At 36.2% G+C, this 15,451-nt stretch overlaps 1 pseudogene; it reads right to left on the bottom strand.

The window, feature by feature from the left end:
• Positions 1-13,020: 13,020 nt before the first annotated feature.
• On the bottom strand, positions 13,021-13,139 carry LOC120604198 (uncharacterized; annotated as a pseudogene).
• Between the last annotated feature and the right edge of the window lie 2,312 nt (positions 13,140-15,451).

The raw sequence follows: 15,451 nt of genomic DNA, 5'->3' as shown, positions 1-15,451 counted from the left end.
TTATGAAGAGTGACATTACATTATTTACATAATAGCTTCTTTATAGTCAATGGTTGGAGTAAAATTAATTCTCAAAGAATGAACTCAGCAACCATAAACTTTGAAGAGGTAGAAAAACAATTCTGGTGTTTACAAACCTAATAATAACATAAATCAGTTTAATCTTATGACTTAAGAATAGGGTTTCCTGACAGTGGCACTATTAATATTTAAACTGAATAATTCCTTCTTGTGTGGGTTGTCCTCTGAATTGTAGGATGTACAGCATCCCTGGCCTCTACCCACTAGATGTCAGTAGCAAAACCCCCCTCTCCTCCTGAGTTGTGACAATCAAAAATGTCTTCATATATTGCCATTGTCTTGAGTAGGCAAAATTGACCGTGGTGGAGAACCACTGCTTTAGAAGCATTGACTAGTGTCTGTTTACCAATTCACTGTATCAAGAAAAAAAGTTGGCTAGATTTAAATCAAGATGCCATACCTCTGTACACCCTCGTTTAAGATTTTTCTAAAATACTATCACAAACATTATTCCTTTCTTATTCTTGTATATTCCTTGGAAAAGAATCAGGGGAGATGATATTATGCCTCTTTTCCCAAGTCATTTGAGATGCAGAGGGAAAGCTAGGTCCAAATCATATAATATCTTAGTTTGAGTTTCCCCAGAAGAACTTGGGACAAGGATCCGAGTGCAAATAGTTTATTTGGGGGATAATCCTAGGGAACTTCAGTTAGAGAAGCAAATAAAGAAAGGGAGGTAACCAATAAATTGAACAATTCACTGCCTTACTGAACTGAAGTTTAATCCTGCTGGGAAACTCTGAGGGCCAGTGGAAAACATGTGGTCCAAAGTTATCCCATCTGAGGGACAAGGAACTAGAGTATTTATGTACTAATTGATGCCACTAATTGATTAGAGGCTGATCCCTAGATGAGGATGTAGTAGACAGAATAATGCTCTCCCCCAAAGGTGTCCACATCCTAATCCCAGAACCTGTGAGATGTTTCCTTACATGGAAAAATGGCCTTTGCAGAGATGATTAAGTTGTGGACCTTGACATGGGCCCAATGTAATCACAAGAGTCTTTATATGTGAAAGAAGGAGATTTAGAGTCAGAGGATGTGAGAATGGTGTCAGAGTCAGAGTGCGCAATCTGAGAAAGACTCAACTGTCTGTTTCTGGCTTTGAAGATTAAAGGGAGCCATAGGCAAGGAATGTGGGGACTTTCTAAAAAGTGAAGAACACAAGAACATGGGTTCTTCCTCTAAGCTCCTAGAAATGGAGTCCTGCCAAAACCTTGATTTTAGCCCTATGAGACCCATTTCAGACCTCTGAACTCCAGAATTATATAATGTTAAGCATGTGTTTGCTTAAGCCACTAAATTTGTTGTAATCTGTTACAGAAGTGGTAGTAAACTTATACAGATTTTGGTACCAGAAGTGAGGTGCTGCTGTAACAAATATGTAGAAGTGTAAAAGTGGAAATTCTCCAGTTCCAGGGAGGTGATATCTTCAGGCGCCAGCCCCAGGAGAAGCGCAACATTCCAAGGCGCAGATGATAAAACTGTCTACTAGGCCCTGCTTGATATGAGAGTTCACCGGAAGCGCAACATTTATCTTTGTACAAAACGTTAATGGCTAACTTCTGCTTCTTATAATCTGCTTAATCAAGGATGTAGTAGGAGGCTTTATAAGCTGCCTCCTCTGGAAGCTCGGGGCTGATCTCCTGTGGAAGCTCAGGGCTGATCTCTAAACCTGCATGGTAGAGAGTCAGTCACCGGCCGGCTAATAAAGGCTCATAATTAATCTCAATTGGCTCCGCGGGTCTTAGAATTGTTCACGCCATAACAGAAGTAGCTTTGAAATCAACCAGTGAGCAGAAGCTGGAGGAATTTTGAGTAGCATAATAGAGAAAGCCTGGGTTGCCTTTCCAGACTTTTGGTAGAAATTTGGATTTTAATAATTCTATTAGTGAGGAGTTGTAAGTGAGAAGCATGGTAGAGAAAATGTATATCATCTTAGAAAACACCTAAATTGTCATGAATAGACTATTGGCAGAAATACAGATGTTTAAGGTTTTGCTGGAAAAGGTTCAGATGGAAATGAGAAACATGTTATCGTGACAGAAAACTCAGCTGAATTGAGACCTGAAGTTCTGTGGAAAACAAAACCTGTAAGTGATGAACTGGAGATTTAACTGAAGAGATTTCCAAGAAAAATCTGGAAGGTGTAACCTGGTTTCTTCTTGATGCTTACGGTAAAACACAAGGAGATAGATCAAAAGAAGAGCTGTTAAGCAAAAAGGAACTTGTAATGGACAATTTGGGAAATTCTCAGCTTATCCAGATTGTAAAAATTGCTGCCATAGGAGGGAGATTCACTGCCAAGAAAGCATGCTCTTGATAGAGAGCCAAGCATGTGGCTAACTAACCACATGTTAGTGTCTAAGAAGGATGAAAAGTTCAAAGTATGCCGGCACATCGAAGGCCCTTTTAAAGAGATTAGGCACGTGACTCATGCATCACTTCAGCTGCCTCAGCAAAAGCCAAGAATTGAGGAGAGATTATCAAGGAAAGATATGTAATGGAGCTGCTTGTCTAATGGAGTGAATTTCAGTGATGTACACAGGAGATCCACAAGATTCTTGAGAAGTTTGTACCAGAAGAAACACTTCCAGCTTGGAATAAAAGGTGCAGAGAGAGGACAAAATGGAAGAAGACTGTTGAACCACTACAACATATAGGTAAGAAAAAGGCTAATAAAACAACTCAGCTGAAAAGCTTTGTTACCTTTTATGAAAAAGGGAGAAAGACTCAGAGGGCAGAGCCACAGAGGATTATTCCCAGGCCTTCAAATAAAAATTCTGGTTAGCTTTTGATATCTTGACATCAGTGACTCATTTTTTTCCCTACCATTTTCTCCCTTTTTGAACAAGAATGTGGATAACCGTTATCCTATGCCTGTTCCACCATTGTATGTTGGGAGCAGATAACTTTTTTTCTAGGTTCATAGGTCTATGGATGGGGAGAAATTTTGTCCCAGGATGGCTCATGCTCAGATCAGCCATTTCTCATTTAAATGATGAGATTTGGAACTTTTGAGCCAATGAAATTTAGATGAGATTTTGTACTTTAAGTTATTGCTAGAATGAGTTGAGACTTTGGGAATGTTGTGATGAGGTGAATTCATTCTTCATATGAGACAGATGTGAATATTTTCAGGCCAGAGTATGGTAGACAAAGAAATGGTCACCGAAAGATGTTTATTCCTAATCCATAGAACTGTAAATATATCATTTTAAATGGAAAATATCATTTTAAATGGGACTTGGCAGATGAGATTGGGTTAAGGGCATTGGAAATAGGGATATTATCCTGGATTATCTGGATGGACCTAATGTAATCACAAGTGTCCATATAAGTGAAAGAGGGAGGCAGAAGAGTCAGAGTGGAAGAAGATGTGACAGTGGTGTCAGAGTCATAATGATGCAATGTGAGAAAGACTCAATTGTCCATTGCTGACTTCGAAGGTAAAAGGGGGCCATGAACCAAAGAATGTGAGAAGCCTATGGAAGGTATAAAGGGCAGGAAAATGAACTCTGGAAAGGAATGGAGCCCCGCTAACACCTTGGTTTTAGCCCAATGAGATCCATTTCAGATTTCTGACCTCCAGAATTGTAAGACAATGAATATGTATTGTTTCAGCCACTAAATTTTTGGTAATTTGTTACAGAAGCAACAAAAAACTGAAACAGAGGTAATTATTTCTTCAGTACTTATGCCCTGTTGTATGCTCAAGTAGAGAGGTATGCTGATTCTTGCATTTGCAAGATGGACTGGCACACTGCAATGGAAAGAGCCAGAAGGATATGGAGGTGGGCTCCAAATCTGTCTGCAACACACCTAGTTGTGGCAGAAATAAGTCTCAAATTTATAGTTTTTGACTCTGAATTCAGTGTTCATTTATTGAACCATCAATGTTAAATAGAGGCACAGACTCACTAATCTAGGGGAAAAAAATCTTAGTTTTTAACACCATGCTTTAGTTAGTGCCTAATTATGAAAACTTCTACACCTAACTGTTCAATAGAAAAATTTCATATGGAAACATTACAAGGGTGTTGGAAAAACTGAAAAGGCAAACAGAAGAAGCCCAGACAGCTTCTTAGCAACATCAGGAGGCTGCCCCTACCTAGAGGTCTGATGCAACAAAGGCAGGAGGTGGTGTTCTCAGACCCCAAAGGAGGGAGTCGCACAGCAGGAACTAGGATCATACATATACACCTCTATACATTTTGAAATTGTTGTGTTAAATAATTTGCAATTGATGAGCCATTCTGATAGGGAACAGCAATTCTGTAGTTCACCTAAACATTTAAAGAGTAGATTAACATGTAATTAATATTTTAGTAGCCATTTTACTTCCTTAATTAGGTTGAAGAACATTGGAAAAATGGGAAGGATCACTCATTGTGGTTAAATTTTTTTTTTGTCATCCCCACATCATTGTCATTCATTCACTGATTTATCAATTCATTCATTTATTAATAAATTAGCTAATGGAACATCGTATTGTGTTTGTTTCTTGGATATAAAGCAATAAATGAAAGAGATAAGGTCCTTGACCTTTATGAGAAAAGTGCAAAAGCTCTGAAATAGGAATAACCCTGGAGGGTTTGAGGAAAAGCAAAGGATCTGTTGCTGGGGTATGTGAAAGGAGAAGACATTAGAGATGCTGTAGGGACCTGTTACTCCTCTGCTGAGAGCCTCCAGAATGATTTCTTAGAAGAACATCTCTGGAGATATGTGAAAAAGAAAACGGGAAATAAAATCACTGGTGCCTGGTTTCTCTCAGATGCTCCTTGACTACCTCAGATTAAGTCGAAGAGAATCTTTACATTCTTGGGAGTCTTTGTTCAGCACTCTATGTAGTTACTGTCCTTTTCTATGGAGCTTGTGGGCTTCTTCAAGGAATCTAAGATGGCACCTGAGGTTGTTTCTCTTTTCTTCCTAGACTGGATGCTCACGTTAATTACATTCTCATAGGGGCAGATAGATCTTGGAGAAAAACATCTTTCGTAAGGCTTAGTTCCATCTGCATATGCGCAGTAGAGAACAGATGGCTCTCTCAGAGAGCTGAGGAGAGTTTAATGATAAGACTATTTACATATTACAAGAGGTTGAGAAAACCAACAGAGGATGGTGAAACACCTGGGGCTATTAACATAGGCAGGTGTTACTTTCCCTGGACCTAAAGGGGCAGGGAGGGAAAAGTTAGTTACTTCCTCCTTTTCTCCCCTCCTCCTTTCCCTCTTCTCCTCCAGGTATCTGGTACTTGTTTAAAGCCTCCCTTTGGCCAAATCCATCTGGAAAAGGAGGGCAAAGGAATCCATTGTTGCAGATTGTAGAGGTCAGCCTCAGGGAACATAGAGTGGAAAAGTGCGCACAGTGGATCTGGAGGGGCAAAAGAAGAATATCCAGGTCATAATTACCTTCAGCAGCACTAACTTTATATTAATAATAATTCCTCCAACAATCAAAATAATTTTGAATTTGTAGTCCTTCAGAAACAAGCCAGAATTAGGTTGAACTTTTGTCTGGTAAAAAAGAAAAAGGTTTTCTATGTCATTAAACAGCATAAATCAAATTGCTTCGAGGTGGGATGGTATCACTGAACCTTCTTGATAGAAAGGTGTGAAAGCACTTTGAAAGTATTTACATGCAAATAATTGATTTTGTATTTTAAATAACTATTATCCATTTTTTAAAAAGCAAACATGCTCCCCAAAGTCTGTCAATCCTACATTGCCTGTCTAGAAATCAATGTAATTCTTGCTTTAAAAGTTTATTCTTTGAATGCACTTTTTACTATCCAGTTGGCTTCCCCAAACCCAATCTGACTGGCAGGGATTTTATGCAGTCACATGTTTGTCTCTGTTGTGTCCATTATAGACAGGACAACAGCCATTACATAAGCAAACCATAGAGGGTCTGATTTCCCACTTGATCTTGTATATTATTTCTTTTCTTTTGTGTTAGCTCTTCTGCACCTGTGTTTGAGTTAACTCTTGGCTCTGAGGACATTTGGGGGATGATTAGAATATTTAAAAAGCAGCAAGTAAACAGATCTCATAATTAGTTGATTGCCTGTGTAAGCCAGACAGAAGAGATTGTTGTATTGTTACAAGAGCTCAAAGGAAGCACCCCTTTTGAAAACCTAATAAAACTTCCACCTTTTCAGATCTGGCCTGGTCATTTGGCATTAGAGACCACAGGGTCATGGGCAGGACAAAAAGCTTCCTCTAGAACCTTTGTTGGAAGTATTTTGTTTTGAATGGACAAGTATTAAGCTGGCGGATTTAGTCACAGAGAGAAGATTTGAAGAAGGGATTGAACAGGATTCATGAGATGGCGTTTTATTTTTTGTCTATTGGGATTGAATCGCATGCTCCCACAATCCAGGATAACAAGGAGGAGAAAGCATGAGAAGAAGCAGGGTAAAGAGAGAAGGCCAAAGAGACAGCCAGAACTCTCATACAGATGCAGTTAAAGGAATAAACATTTTTGTTTATTCCTTGATACTTTTCCCCCACCATCTTTAACTTTTTTTTTTTTTGGTGCTTCTATTCCTGAACTTCCCTTATCATACTAATAACAACACGTACTGTGATTGCTTAATCTCCTAGCTCCTCTTAGACCAACACTTTCCAATAGTATTTTTTGCATTGATAGAAATGTTCTATATCTGCACTATGGTAATTGAGTGATAGAAATATGCTTAGTGTGCCTGAGGGACTGAAATTTTAATTTTACATAATTTTAATTGATTTAAATTTAACTAGCCACATGTGGCTAGTTGCAAACCATATTGCAACCCCAGAGTTCTAGACTGTATGCTTTGTAAAGGTAGGGACCATGTAAGTCATTCAGTGCCTGAATGATGGTAGGCATTGAAGAAATATTTGTGGAAGGAAGGAAGGGAGGAAGGCTGAAGCAATCTTACAAGTAGGCAAATGTATGGCTGGGAATTCGGAATGATGGTGAGCACTGGGACTATGGCCCTCTTGGACTGGAGAAGTTATTTTCTGCTCTATAACAATAATTTATAAACACTAATTCAGATTAGAGATTTTGGAAGACTGAACTTCAGTTTAAAAATTTGTTAACCTTCTTTCTCCAGGGCTCTACTCTATTTTCTCTGAGCTTTCAGACATGATGCAAGTGAGTGCTTTTTAAGGAGCATTATTATAGTCTAGAACACTGAGGGGATGTTAAAAGTCATTCCCAGCTTGGACAGAGTGTGCTATGAGAAGATTAAACATCTGAGATGTGGTGGTGGCAACATCCCTCAGAAGATGGTGTCACATTAACCTTTCAACCTCCTTGCATGTTGGTGCTACCTTTGTAAGATCATGGTGTTAAGTGAGCTAATCCCTAAACTCCTTTCTAGAACTAATGTATCAGGGCACTTGTTGGCCTTTTAACTCCTTTCCCATTTGGCCTGAGAATACTTGCTGGCGGTGCTTGTGGCTGCAGCATTTACCCCAGAGGGAACTCACGGATTACAGTCCTAACCTTACCCCCAAAGTTTGCTGCAAAATCTCTCATTATTATTTTTGCATCACTCTAATATATCGATAGCCTTTGGAAACAAATGTGACATCATTCTATTTATAGCATTCTGTTTTTAGTTGTGGTATTTCCACTGACGAAATATAGTAATTCTTAATCCCTGAAAATGTCAATCCTAGAAAATGTAGCATTTTTACGCATGATGTTAACATGGTTCTCAAACAGTTGTTAGCTGAAGATTCATTTGATGAATCCAATTTAAGTATACCTTTCTGTTACATTAGAATTAGAGACAAGTTTTGTTTAGAAATAACTCCAAGAACAGTTTTTTATTTCATTTTTACATTGAAACCCAGTCAGATTTACTTCAGCCTCAAATGTATTTATGTAAAATTAAATTAATGCTAGCAGTGATCGAGTTTTTTTTTTTTCTAAACAAGAAATGGGTTAAAAAGCAGAGCCATTTAATACGACTTTATTGATGAAATGCATTTTTTAGTTGTCCACTCTCCAGTATGAAGGATTTTCCAGTTGATACGGCTTCAGGTTGGATATTCCTTACAAACTCACAAACTGAGGAGGATGTAATTACTTGAAAAGAGAATTCATGATGACCAAAACTCGCAGTGGCATTTCTTTTTAAAATGGCAGCTAAAACTATTTTCGAAGCTTTGGCTTGATTGTGTAAATAAACACTGACTCATTTAAGTTATGTGATTACTAGATTCAATATTTACGATGCTAAATTTGAAGGCATTCATTACTAATGTGTAGCCTCAAAAGGAGTATGAGTCACTTATTTGAGCTCTTAAAAAGACAAAATTTCTCCTGTTAAAAGATAAGAAAGTCTACTAATTAAATGTCATAGTCAAATCAATACATTTTTAAAACTTTAAAGTAATATATGCATGGTAAACAAAATTTGGACACAAGAAGAAAGAGGAGAAAAATTCACTAATTGTTTCAGCTCACTGATGCCATTATGGTTAATATTTTGGTGTATTTCTTCTGTGCATGTTCCTTTTTATATAGTATAACTTTAACTGTGTGATATATGCAATATATATATATGTTACTTAGATTTTTAATGATAAGTTATGAAATGTTTCAGATCTCTGCAAAAATATAGGAAATAACATAATACACATCATATACTTACTCAGATTTCAGAGATAAATTCTGAAATGTTAATTTCAGATCTTTTTTGTTTCAGATATTTTTATTTTTAAATAATAAGGTATTATGGATATAGCACCAAACTTATCTTATTCTTTCTTTCTCTTTTCCTCCCGAAATTGTTCTCTATTTCCATTCATGATTTCCTACAAATGTATCATTCTACAAACAATTTATAGTATTGTTTTATGGGGTTAAAAGTGCATAAACATTAGCACCTAAAAGAGGCATTTTTAATTTATTATAAAGTTTTTTAAATGTATCCATGTTGGTTCACATACATCCATTTCATCCATTTTAACTGTTATATGACATTCCATTTATGAATAGCCCCCAGTTACTTAACCTATTTCCTGTGATATAAATAAGTTGTTTCTATAATTTTTACTATTTTGAAACTTTCATTACAAATATCCTTTATATATTTCTTTGTGAATACACGTGAGAATTTTTTTAGAGTAGATATCTAGAACGATAGATTATAAAGTAAGAACATCTTCAAATGTATTAGATATTTCCAGATTAGTCTCCCAAGTAATTGAACTAATTTATACCACAGTTTTATTTTACCTTACTTTCACCAACTGTTACTTTTGGACTTTTAAAGATGGTTAATTTGACAGGTGTAAAGTAGTATCTCATCATTGTTTTAATTTGTTTTTCACTATTTCATTGATTTCTAATGAGACTGAAGAACCTTCATATTTATATTGATCATTTGAATTTCTTCTGTAAAATGCCTCCAAATCCTTGTGCTTGGTTTTTTTCTTTCCCTTATTGATTTGAAGAGGTCTTTGGACCAGTTTACTGTAATTTTATGAGTAATGTATATTTAAATAATTTTATTTATCTATATCTACGTGAGCTTTGTTCATGTTTAGAGACAGTTTATTAACATGAACATAATGAAAATTTCATCAAAACTTGATTCTAAGGTGATTGGAGGATCATATTTCATAGATATGAAATCTAAACTGTGAAGAGCGCATTAAAAAAAAAGAATTCAGAGAAGAACCTGAACAATTATTAGGATCTTAGAAACAGTCCTACGTGTGAATGTAAAAAGCCCACTGATGTCGCCATCTTACCTCCCTAGAATTTCTTTTTTCCCAACCTGGAAATAGAACCGATTATTTAGAAAATATTTCTACTAATATCTTTTTCCTTCAGCTTGATAATCTCTTTGGGTCCATAGAGTACAAAATCTAACTTCTAGAGAAGTATAGAAGGTGGTGTAGAATTCTTATATGGAAAACAAAACCATCTTATCAATTAGGCAGTTTATAGAAATATGGATGTTTGTGATTAAAGTCCTTTTATGTCTTCCAGGTATTTGAAAATCAAAGCTCATGTACCTGTGGTTACATCTAACCATGCTTCTTGCTGTCTCTTCTCCAATTCCGTTCACACTTGCTTTTCTTCTCAGCAGCCCACAATAAACACTCTCCTGATTACTTCCAGGGAGGCAGAGCTGGATGATGGATAGAAGGAATATTATATTGACGCAAAGATGCCTAGAGTTCTGGAAATCATTCAGACCTGGAATGAATTCTCACATTGTCACTGTCTACCTAAATAGGCTTGTGACTGACCTCCTAGGTTCTGTTTCCCCATCCATGAAATGATGGCATGAGAATTATCATAATTATATTCTAGCTCAAGTTCAGGATCTGTATTAGCTATGTCACATAGGGTGTCTCATTTAATTAGTGCTCCTGGAGCAATTAGTAAGGAATAGAAAAAAGACTGGACAGGATTTAAATGGTGGCAGCCACAGAGGCAAGAGGCTGGCAGGTTACTTGGAAATCGAAAGGGATGCTGAAATGAGCAAGCAACTCAGAAGAAATTCCATGATGAAGAGTGAAGCTAAACACTGTTGCAGAAGCAAAAAGTTCTGTGTACTTCTGTAATCTTTAAGGCACAATTGGGTTCTGAGAAAGGTGTGAGGTGCCAAGAAATTACTTACAGCTCGAATACCACCAAGGGTAGCATAGTGGTTTGCTTGAAGGAGTTAAGCACTTATTAATGGAAAGAAAATGCTTTTCTGGAACTGGTTATTCCATAATAATGGTGGGTAACTGAGATTTATTATGCAGAAAGATTTCAACTGTTTTCAACTTTCAAGGAGGGCATTGTTCTCAGCAGCTGAGTGTTCCAAACAGTTTAGGGTTTAATACCTTCAAGCATAAACACCTCTTTAAAAAATTTACCCATTGTATATGGGAATCATTCTAAAATATACATTTTGTTGCTCTGTCTTTTCAAGCAAAACACACTTATGTAACTTAATCTTTTATTCCTGAATCAGGGGGTTGGTATACATTTTAGTTTTTATATAATGTCATAATACAGTGATGCTCTTGGGATCTATTAACATGTAACTGTCTGTTTACACTAGTCTGTTGAATCCTGTGTCTACCCTTAAAGTTTTATTCTGTTTTCTCTCTTGCTTTTATTTGTCTTCTGATGTGCTGTCAAATATGTTACAAATATTTATAAGTTAAAAGTAATTAGGCTCTGGGTAAAGGCCCAAGAATCTTTCCTTATAGTTCAAACAGTTTCACTCAAAATGTGTTGACTGCCTAATATGTGGCAGGTATGTGCTAAGTGCTCAGGATCTAAAGGTGAATAAAACCTCCAACTCCCGAGGATCCCATATGCTGGTGAATTATAAATGTTCCTGTGGTTCACAGGCCTGTGATTTCTTCTATAAGCTTTGAGACACCTGTTTTCATTACTTGTCAAGCATTTTTTCTAAATTCCTGATTCTCATCTGCATTTTCACTACTTGAAGCTGGTGACTATCTAAACTTCTAAGACTTGACAAAGTCCTTTTATGTATTAATGGTTGTTGCCTAATAGGATGATGAGTGGTGAAAATGCTGAGAGGAATTGGTGGCCACAAAGGATCTGACAGACTCTACAAGGCTTTCTACTGGCACGGAGTTTAACTGTTCCACATTTATGAACAAAATGGTTTTGTGAAATTAAATGTTAAACTGTATCCTCTATTCCAGAAATCAATTAGTAAATAATATTACTTATAAATTAAAAAGATGTAGGCACACTTTGAAACAGAGAGAGAACAGGGAAACTTGCAAGGTGAGAGAGAAACCACAACCACAATCACTGTGCACCTGGTCCAGGCATAGGCATGGGGGTCAGGAGTTTGACTCTTGAGAGCGGATGGTTGTAGGACCAACTTATGCTTGAAGATTGAGTTCGTCTCCTTATATGAAACTGAAGGTGGCATTGGCGTTCCTTTGTCATAAAAAAGGCTCAAAAGAGCCAGCATCAGTGCTTACATCTCAGGCTTTTGAAAAGCTGCTGGAAAGAGACATTTCTGCTTCCAGGGCTAGGATCAGCTTTTGCTTGCTCAGAAAATGTATCATTTTGTAGGATTAAGAGTCCTCAGCTGCCAATAGTTCCAGATCTACCAGTCTTGAGAAACTAGAAGATGGCAAAGTCAAAGCCATTAGCCAGAGAGAGGGAAGCAAATCTCCTCTAAGATCACCAAGTCTTCTTAGCTTTCCCAGGGCTTTTCAGCTTTAGAACTGAAATTCACATGCTCCAGGAACAGCATCAGTCCTAAGCAAATTCGAATGATGAGTAATCCTATTTACTTCCCACGCTTAATTTAAATCTGAAAACTAAAATGTTAAAGTACATGAGAATAACCAGGGGTAGCCAACAAGATCAACAACCAGAACACAAATTAACTCCTGATAAAATGCAAAATTACTTTAAAATAAGTGTGAGGAAAGGAACATAAAATTATAAAACAAAAATGGCCAGCTATGTAGTAAGGCAGGATATGCAGAAAAATCTGTTAGAAATCCTGGAAATGAAAGAAACATATAGCCACTAAAAGTTAGAAATATTCTAGCTAGTTATTTACAGAAAAAGTAGAATCTGTGAATTGGATGATGCCACTGAGAAATTCACTAGTAATGCTGCACAGACTAGTCCAGACAGTAAAATCTTGAAAGAGAAATTAGAGTCATGGAATATAGAGAGACCCTTTATATATACACATACATACATATATATACACACACATACACACATATACATATATATACACATACATATACACATACATATATGTATATATATCATTTTTGTAAGAAGAGAAGAAAGGAATGGTTGAGAGGTTATATTTTTATTTATTTATTTGTTTACTTATTTATTTTTAGGTAAGGCAACCCTTGGTTGACCTCACAGATTGCAAGGACCTTGTTAGCTTACAATCCCTTATTTTTCATTTTTTTATGCCTACAGCACCTGGTCTTCCTAAGAGGTCTCCCATCCAAGCACTAACCATGTCTGACCCTGCTTAGCTTCTGAGATCTGATGGGATTGGGCTTGTTCAGGGTGACATGGCCATAGACTGAGAGGATATATTTAAATGGATTATGGCTGATGCTTTTAATAACTCCAGAAAAATCCCTTGAAACTTAAATGTTTGACCATTTCCACTTTCTCTTAAGCAAGGTAGATTTGAAAGGAGATAGACCTGTTTTTATTTTAAAATTTTAAAAAATTTATTGGGGTAACATTGGTTAATAACATTATATAAATTTCAGGTATACAGTTTATAATACGACATCTGTATTCTGTATTGTGTGCTCACCACCCTTGAAAGAAGACAGATATTTTATCAGCTTATTCCCAGTTAGGGCGGATTGCTGGGAAGGATGTTGGGGAGTGGAGAGTGAGGAAAAGGGGTGAGAAAATGGGAAGTATAAAAGAGTCTGGACAACTTCTAAATGCACTGAGGTCTTCATAATATAGTGTCAGGGTTTTATTTTATATAGAATTCCTAGAAAGCTTGGTGTACACATATTAAAATGTTAGGAAATATTTTAGTATCAAATTTAAATAATTTTAACTTTATTATCTGGGATTATCCAAACTTTTTGTTTTTATTTTTCAGTATGAATTCTTGAGAATTGACTATCGTGCTTTTCTCCAAAGAACTTAAGAATGAAAAGTTTGGAAAGGGATATTAACAGTGTGACATAAGGGGTTCATTTATGCTCAAGAGTGGCCCCAAAATGACTTCATGTGTTTTGACGTCATCTCTATCTTTAAGCTGCCCAAAACCTGTGTTTGAATTAGGTGATTGTAGGGCTTACATTTTCCTCTTTTGCAATATATACAGTTGAATACTGATATAATCTCATAGTTTTTTCTGCACTGTTTCTTAATCTTTGACTACCAAAAATATATATATATATTTTTAAAAATAGAAATATTTTGTGTCAGACCACAGAACTTGGGTTTTAGGATTTTGTTTTTTTTTTAAATGAAGGGAGAACAATAGGTTTGTGAAAAACAACTAAGGAAAAAGGAAGAGACCAAATAAGACAACATTTTAAAGGAAGTAATTGCCTTTGCATGGGAGTTTTGAACCCACATTAAGTGGTTTTGGGCATGATACATAATTTTCCTGTATGATATCCTGAATATTTACCAGAAAAATTAAAGACATATGCTAAGAAGTCAGGGCAAACCTATGAGAATACAGAAAGGTTTATGCATTTATTCAGTCATTCATCATGGATTTGCATGAGAATGCATGAACGAATAAATGAATAAGCTCTTCTGCATTTTATACATATATGCACACACATATATAATATATATACACATTCATTGATCTTTTTATATATTTATTTATTTCTCTCTCATTGCCTCCTTCGCTTCTCTCTCTCTCTCTCCTGTAAGCATTATGTTGTCCTAATTTTTGTGGGAGATGAAAGAAGTAATTCAAAATCCATGATTTCAAGAGCATATTTTATAGGAAGAAAAAAATATCAACTACTTTTTAAGAAATATAATACTACTACTTTTTAAGAAATATAACAATTTATGATGCTGATGTATAATATAAGTGATGACTTAGGCAGTATGTGATTCAGATCCAAAATAGCAAAAATAAGAACATTTTTGAAAGTTATCCACAAGAGGAGGCAATGGGAGTTAGAGATATTTGAGGATGTTATAAAGGAATGAAAAGAGTAGTTAGTGGAGGAATTGGTGAGAATGAATGTGCTCAGGCAGAAATGGCTTTGGGCGCTTGGAAGGTGAGTGGATGCATCTGGCTGCAGCAGTTGGGAGTGGTGCGGAATATTATTAGAAAGGTTAAGTTTAGCATAGACTGTCAAGAGTCTTAAATCCTGGCTGAGAAGTATCTTTGAAAGTTACTTGAGCAGGAAAGTTACATGATAAGGTCATATTTAATTGGCAACTGATTATAGAATGAAACAGCAGGAGAGTATCTAAAAGAAAGATTAATTGCAAATTATCCCAACAGGAGCTTACAAGAATCTGACCTATATACACCACAGCATGTATGGAGGAAAAGAGACACAGAGAGAATTAAGGAGAGAATAGTTGACAGGTCTGAGTTATTTACCAGGATACAATGGGCAAAAGAGGTAGAGAATCATAGATAACTCTGGAGTTTGCAAACCTGGTTGAGCTGATTTCAGCAAGAGCATATAGTTTGACTTAGTAAACTACAATGTCCTTTTGCAAGCATTAGTGGAAAATATTTTTTGGAAACTTAAGGTTATCCACTTCTATTGTAAATATGACTTTAGGAGTTTCATGCTGAGCAAGTGTGCTGTGAGTATGTTGAGTCAGAATCTTGGGATTTATCAACTGGTCTTTAGAAATCAGACATTTTGGGACACTT

Source organism: Pteropus medius, unplaced genomic scaffold, assembly GCF_902729225.1.
Source record: "Pteropus medius unplaced genomic scaffold, Ma_sr-lr_union100, whole genome shotgun sequence".
Classification (NCBI taxonomy): domain Eukaryota; kingdom Metazoa; phylum Chordata; class Mammalia; order Chiroptera; family Pteropodidae; genus Pteropus; species Pteropus medius.
Note: the sequence above shows the minus strand (reverse complement) of the source record. Positions and strands in the feature narration are given on the sequence as shown.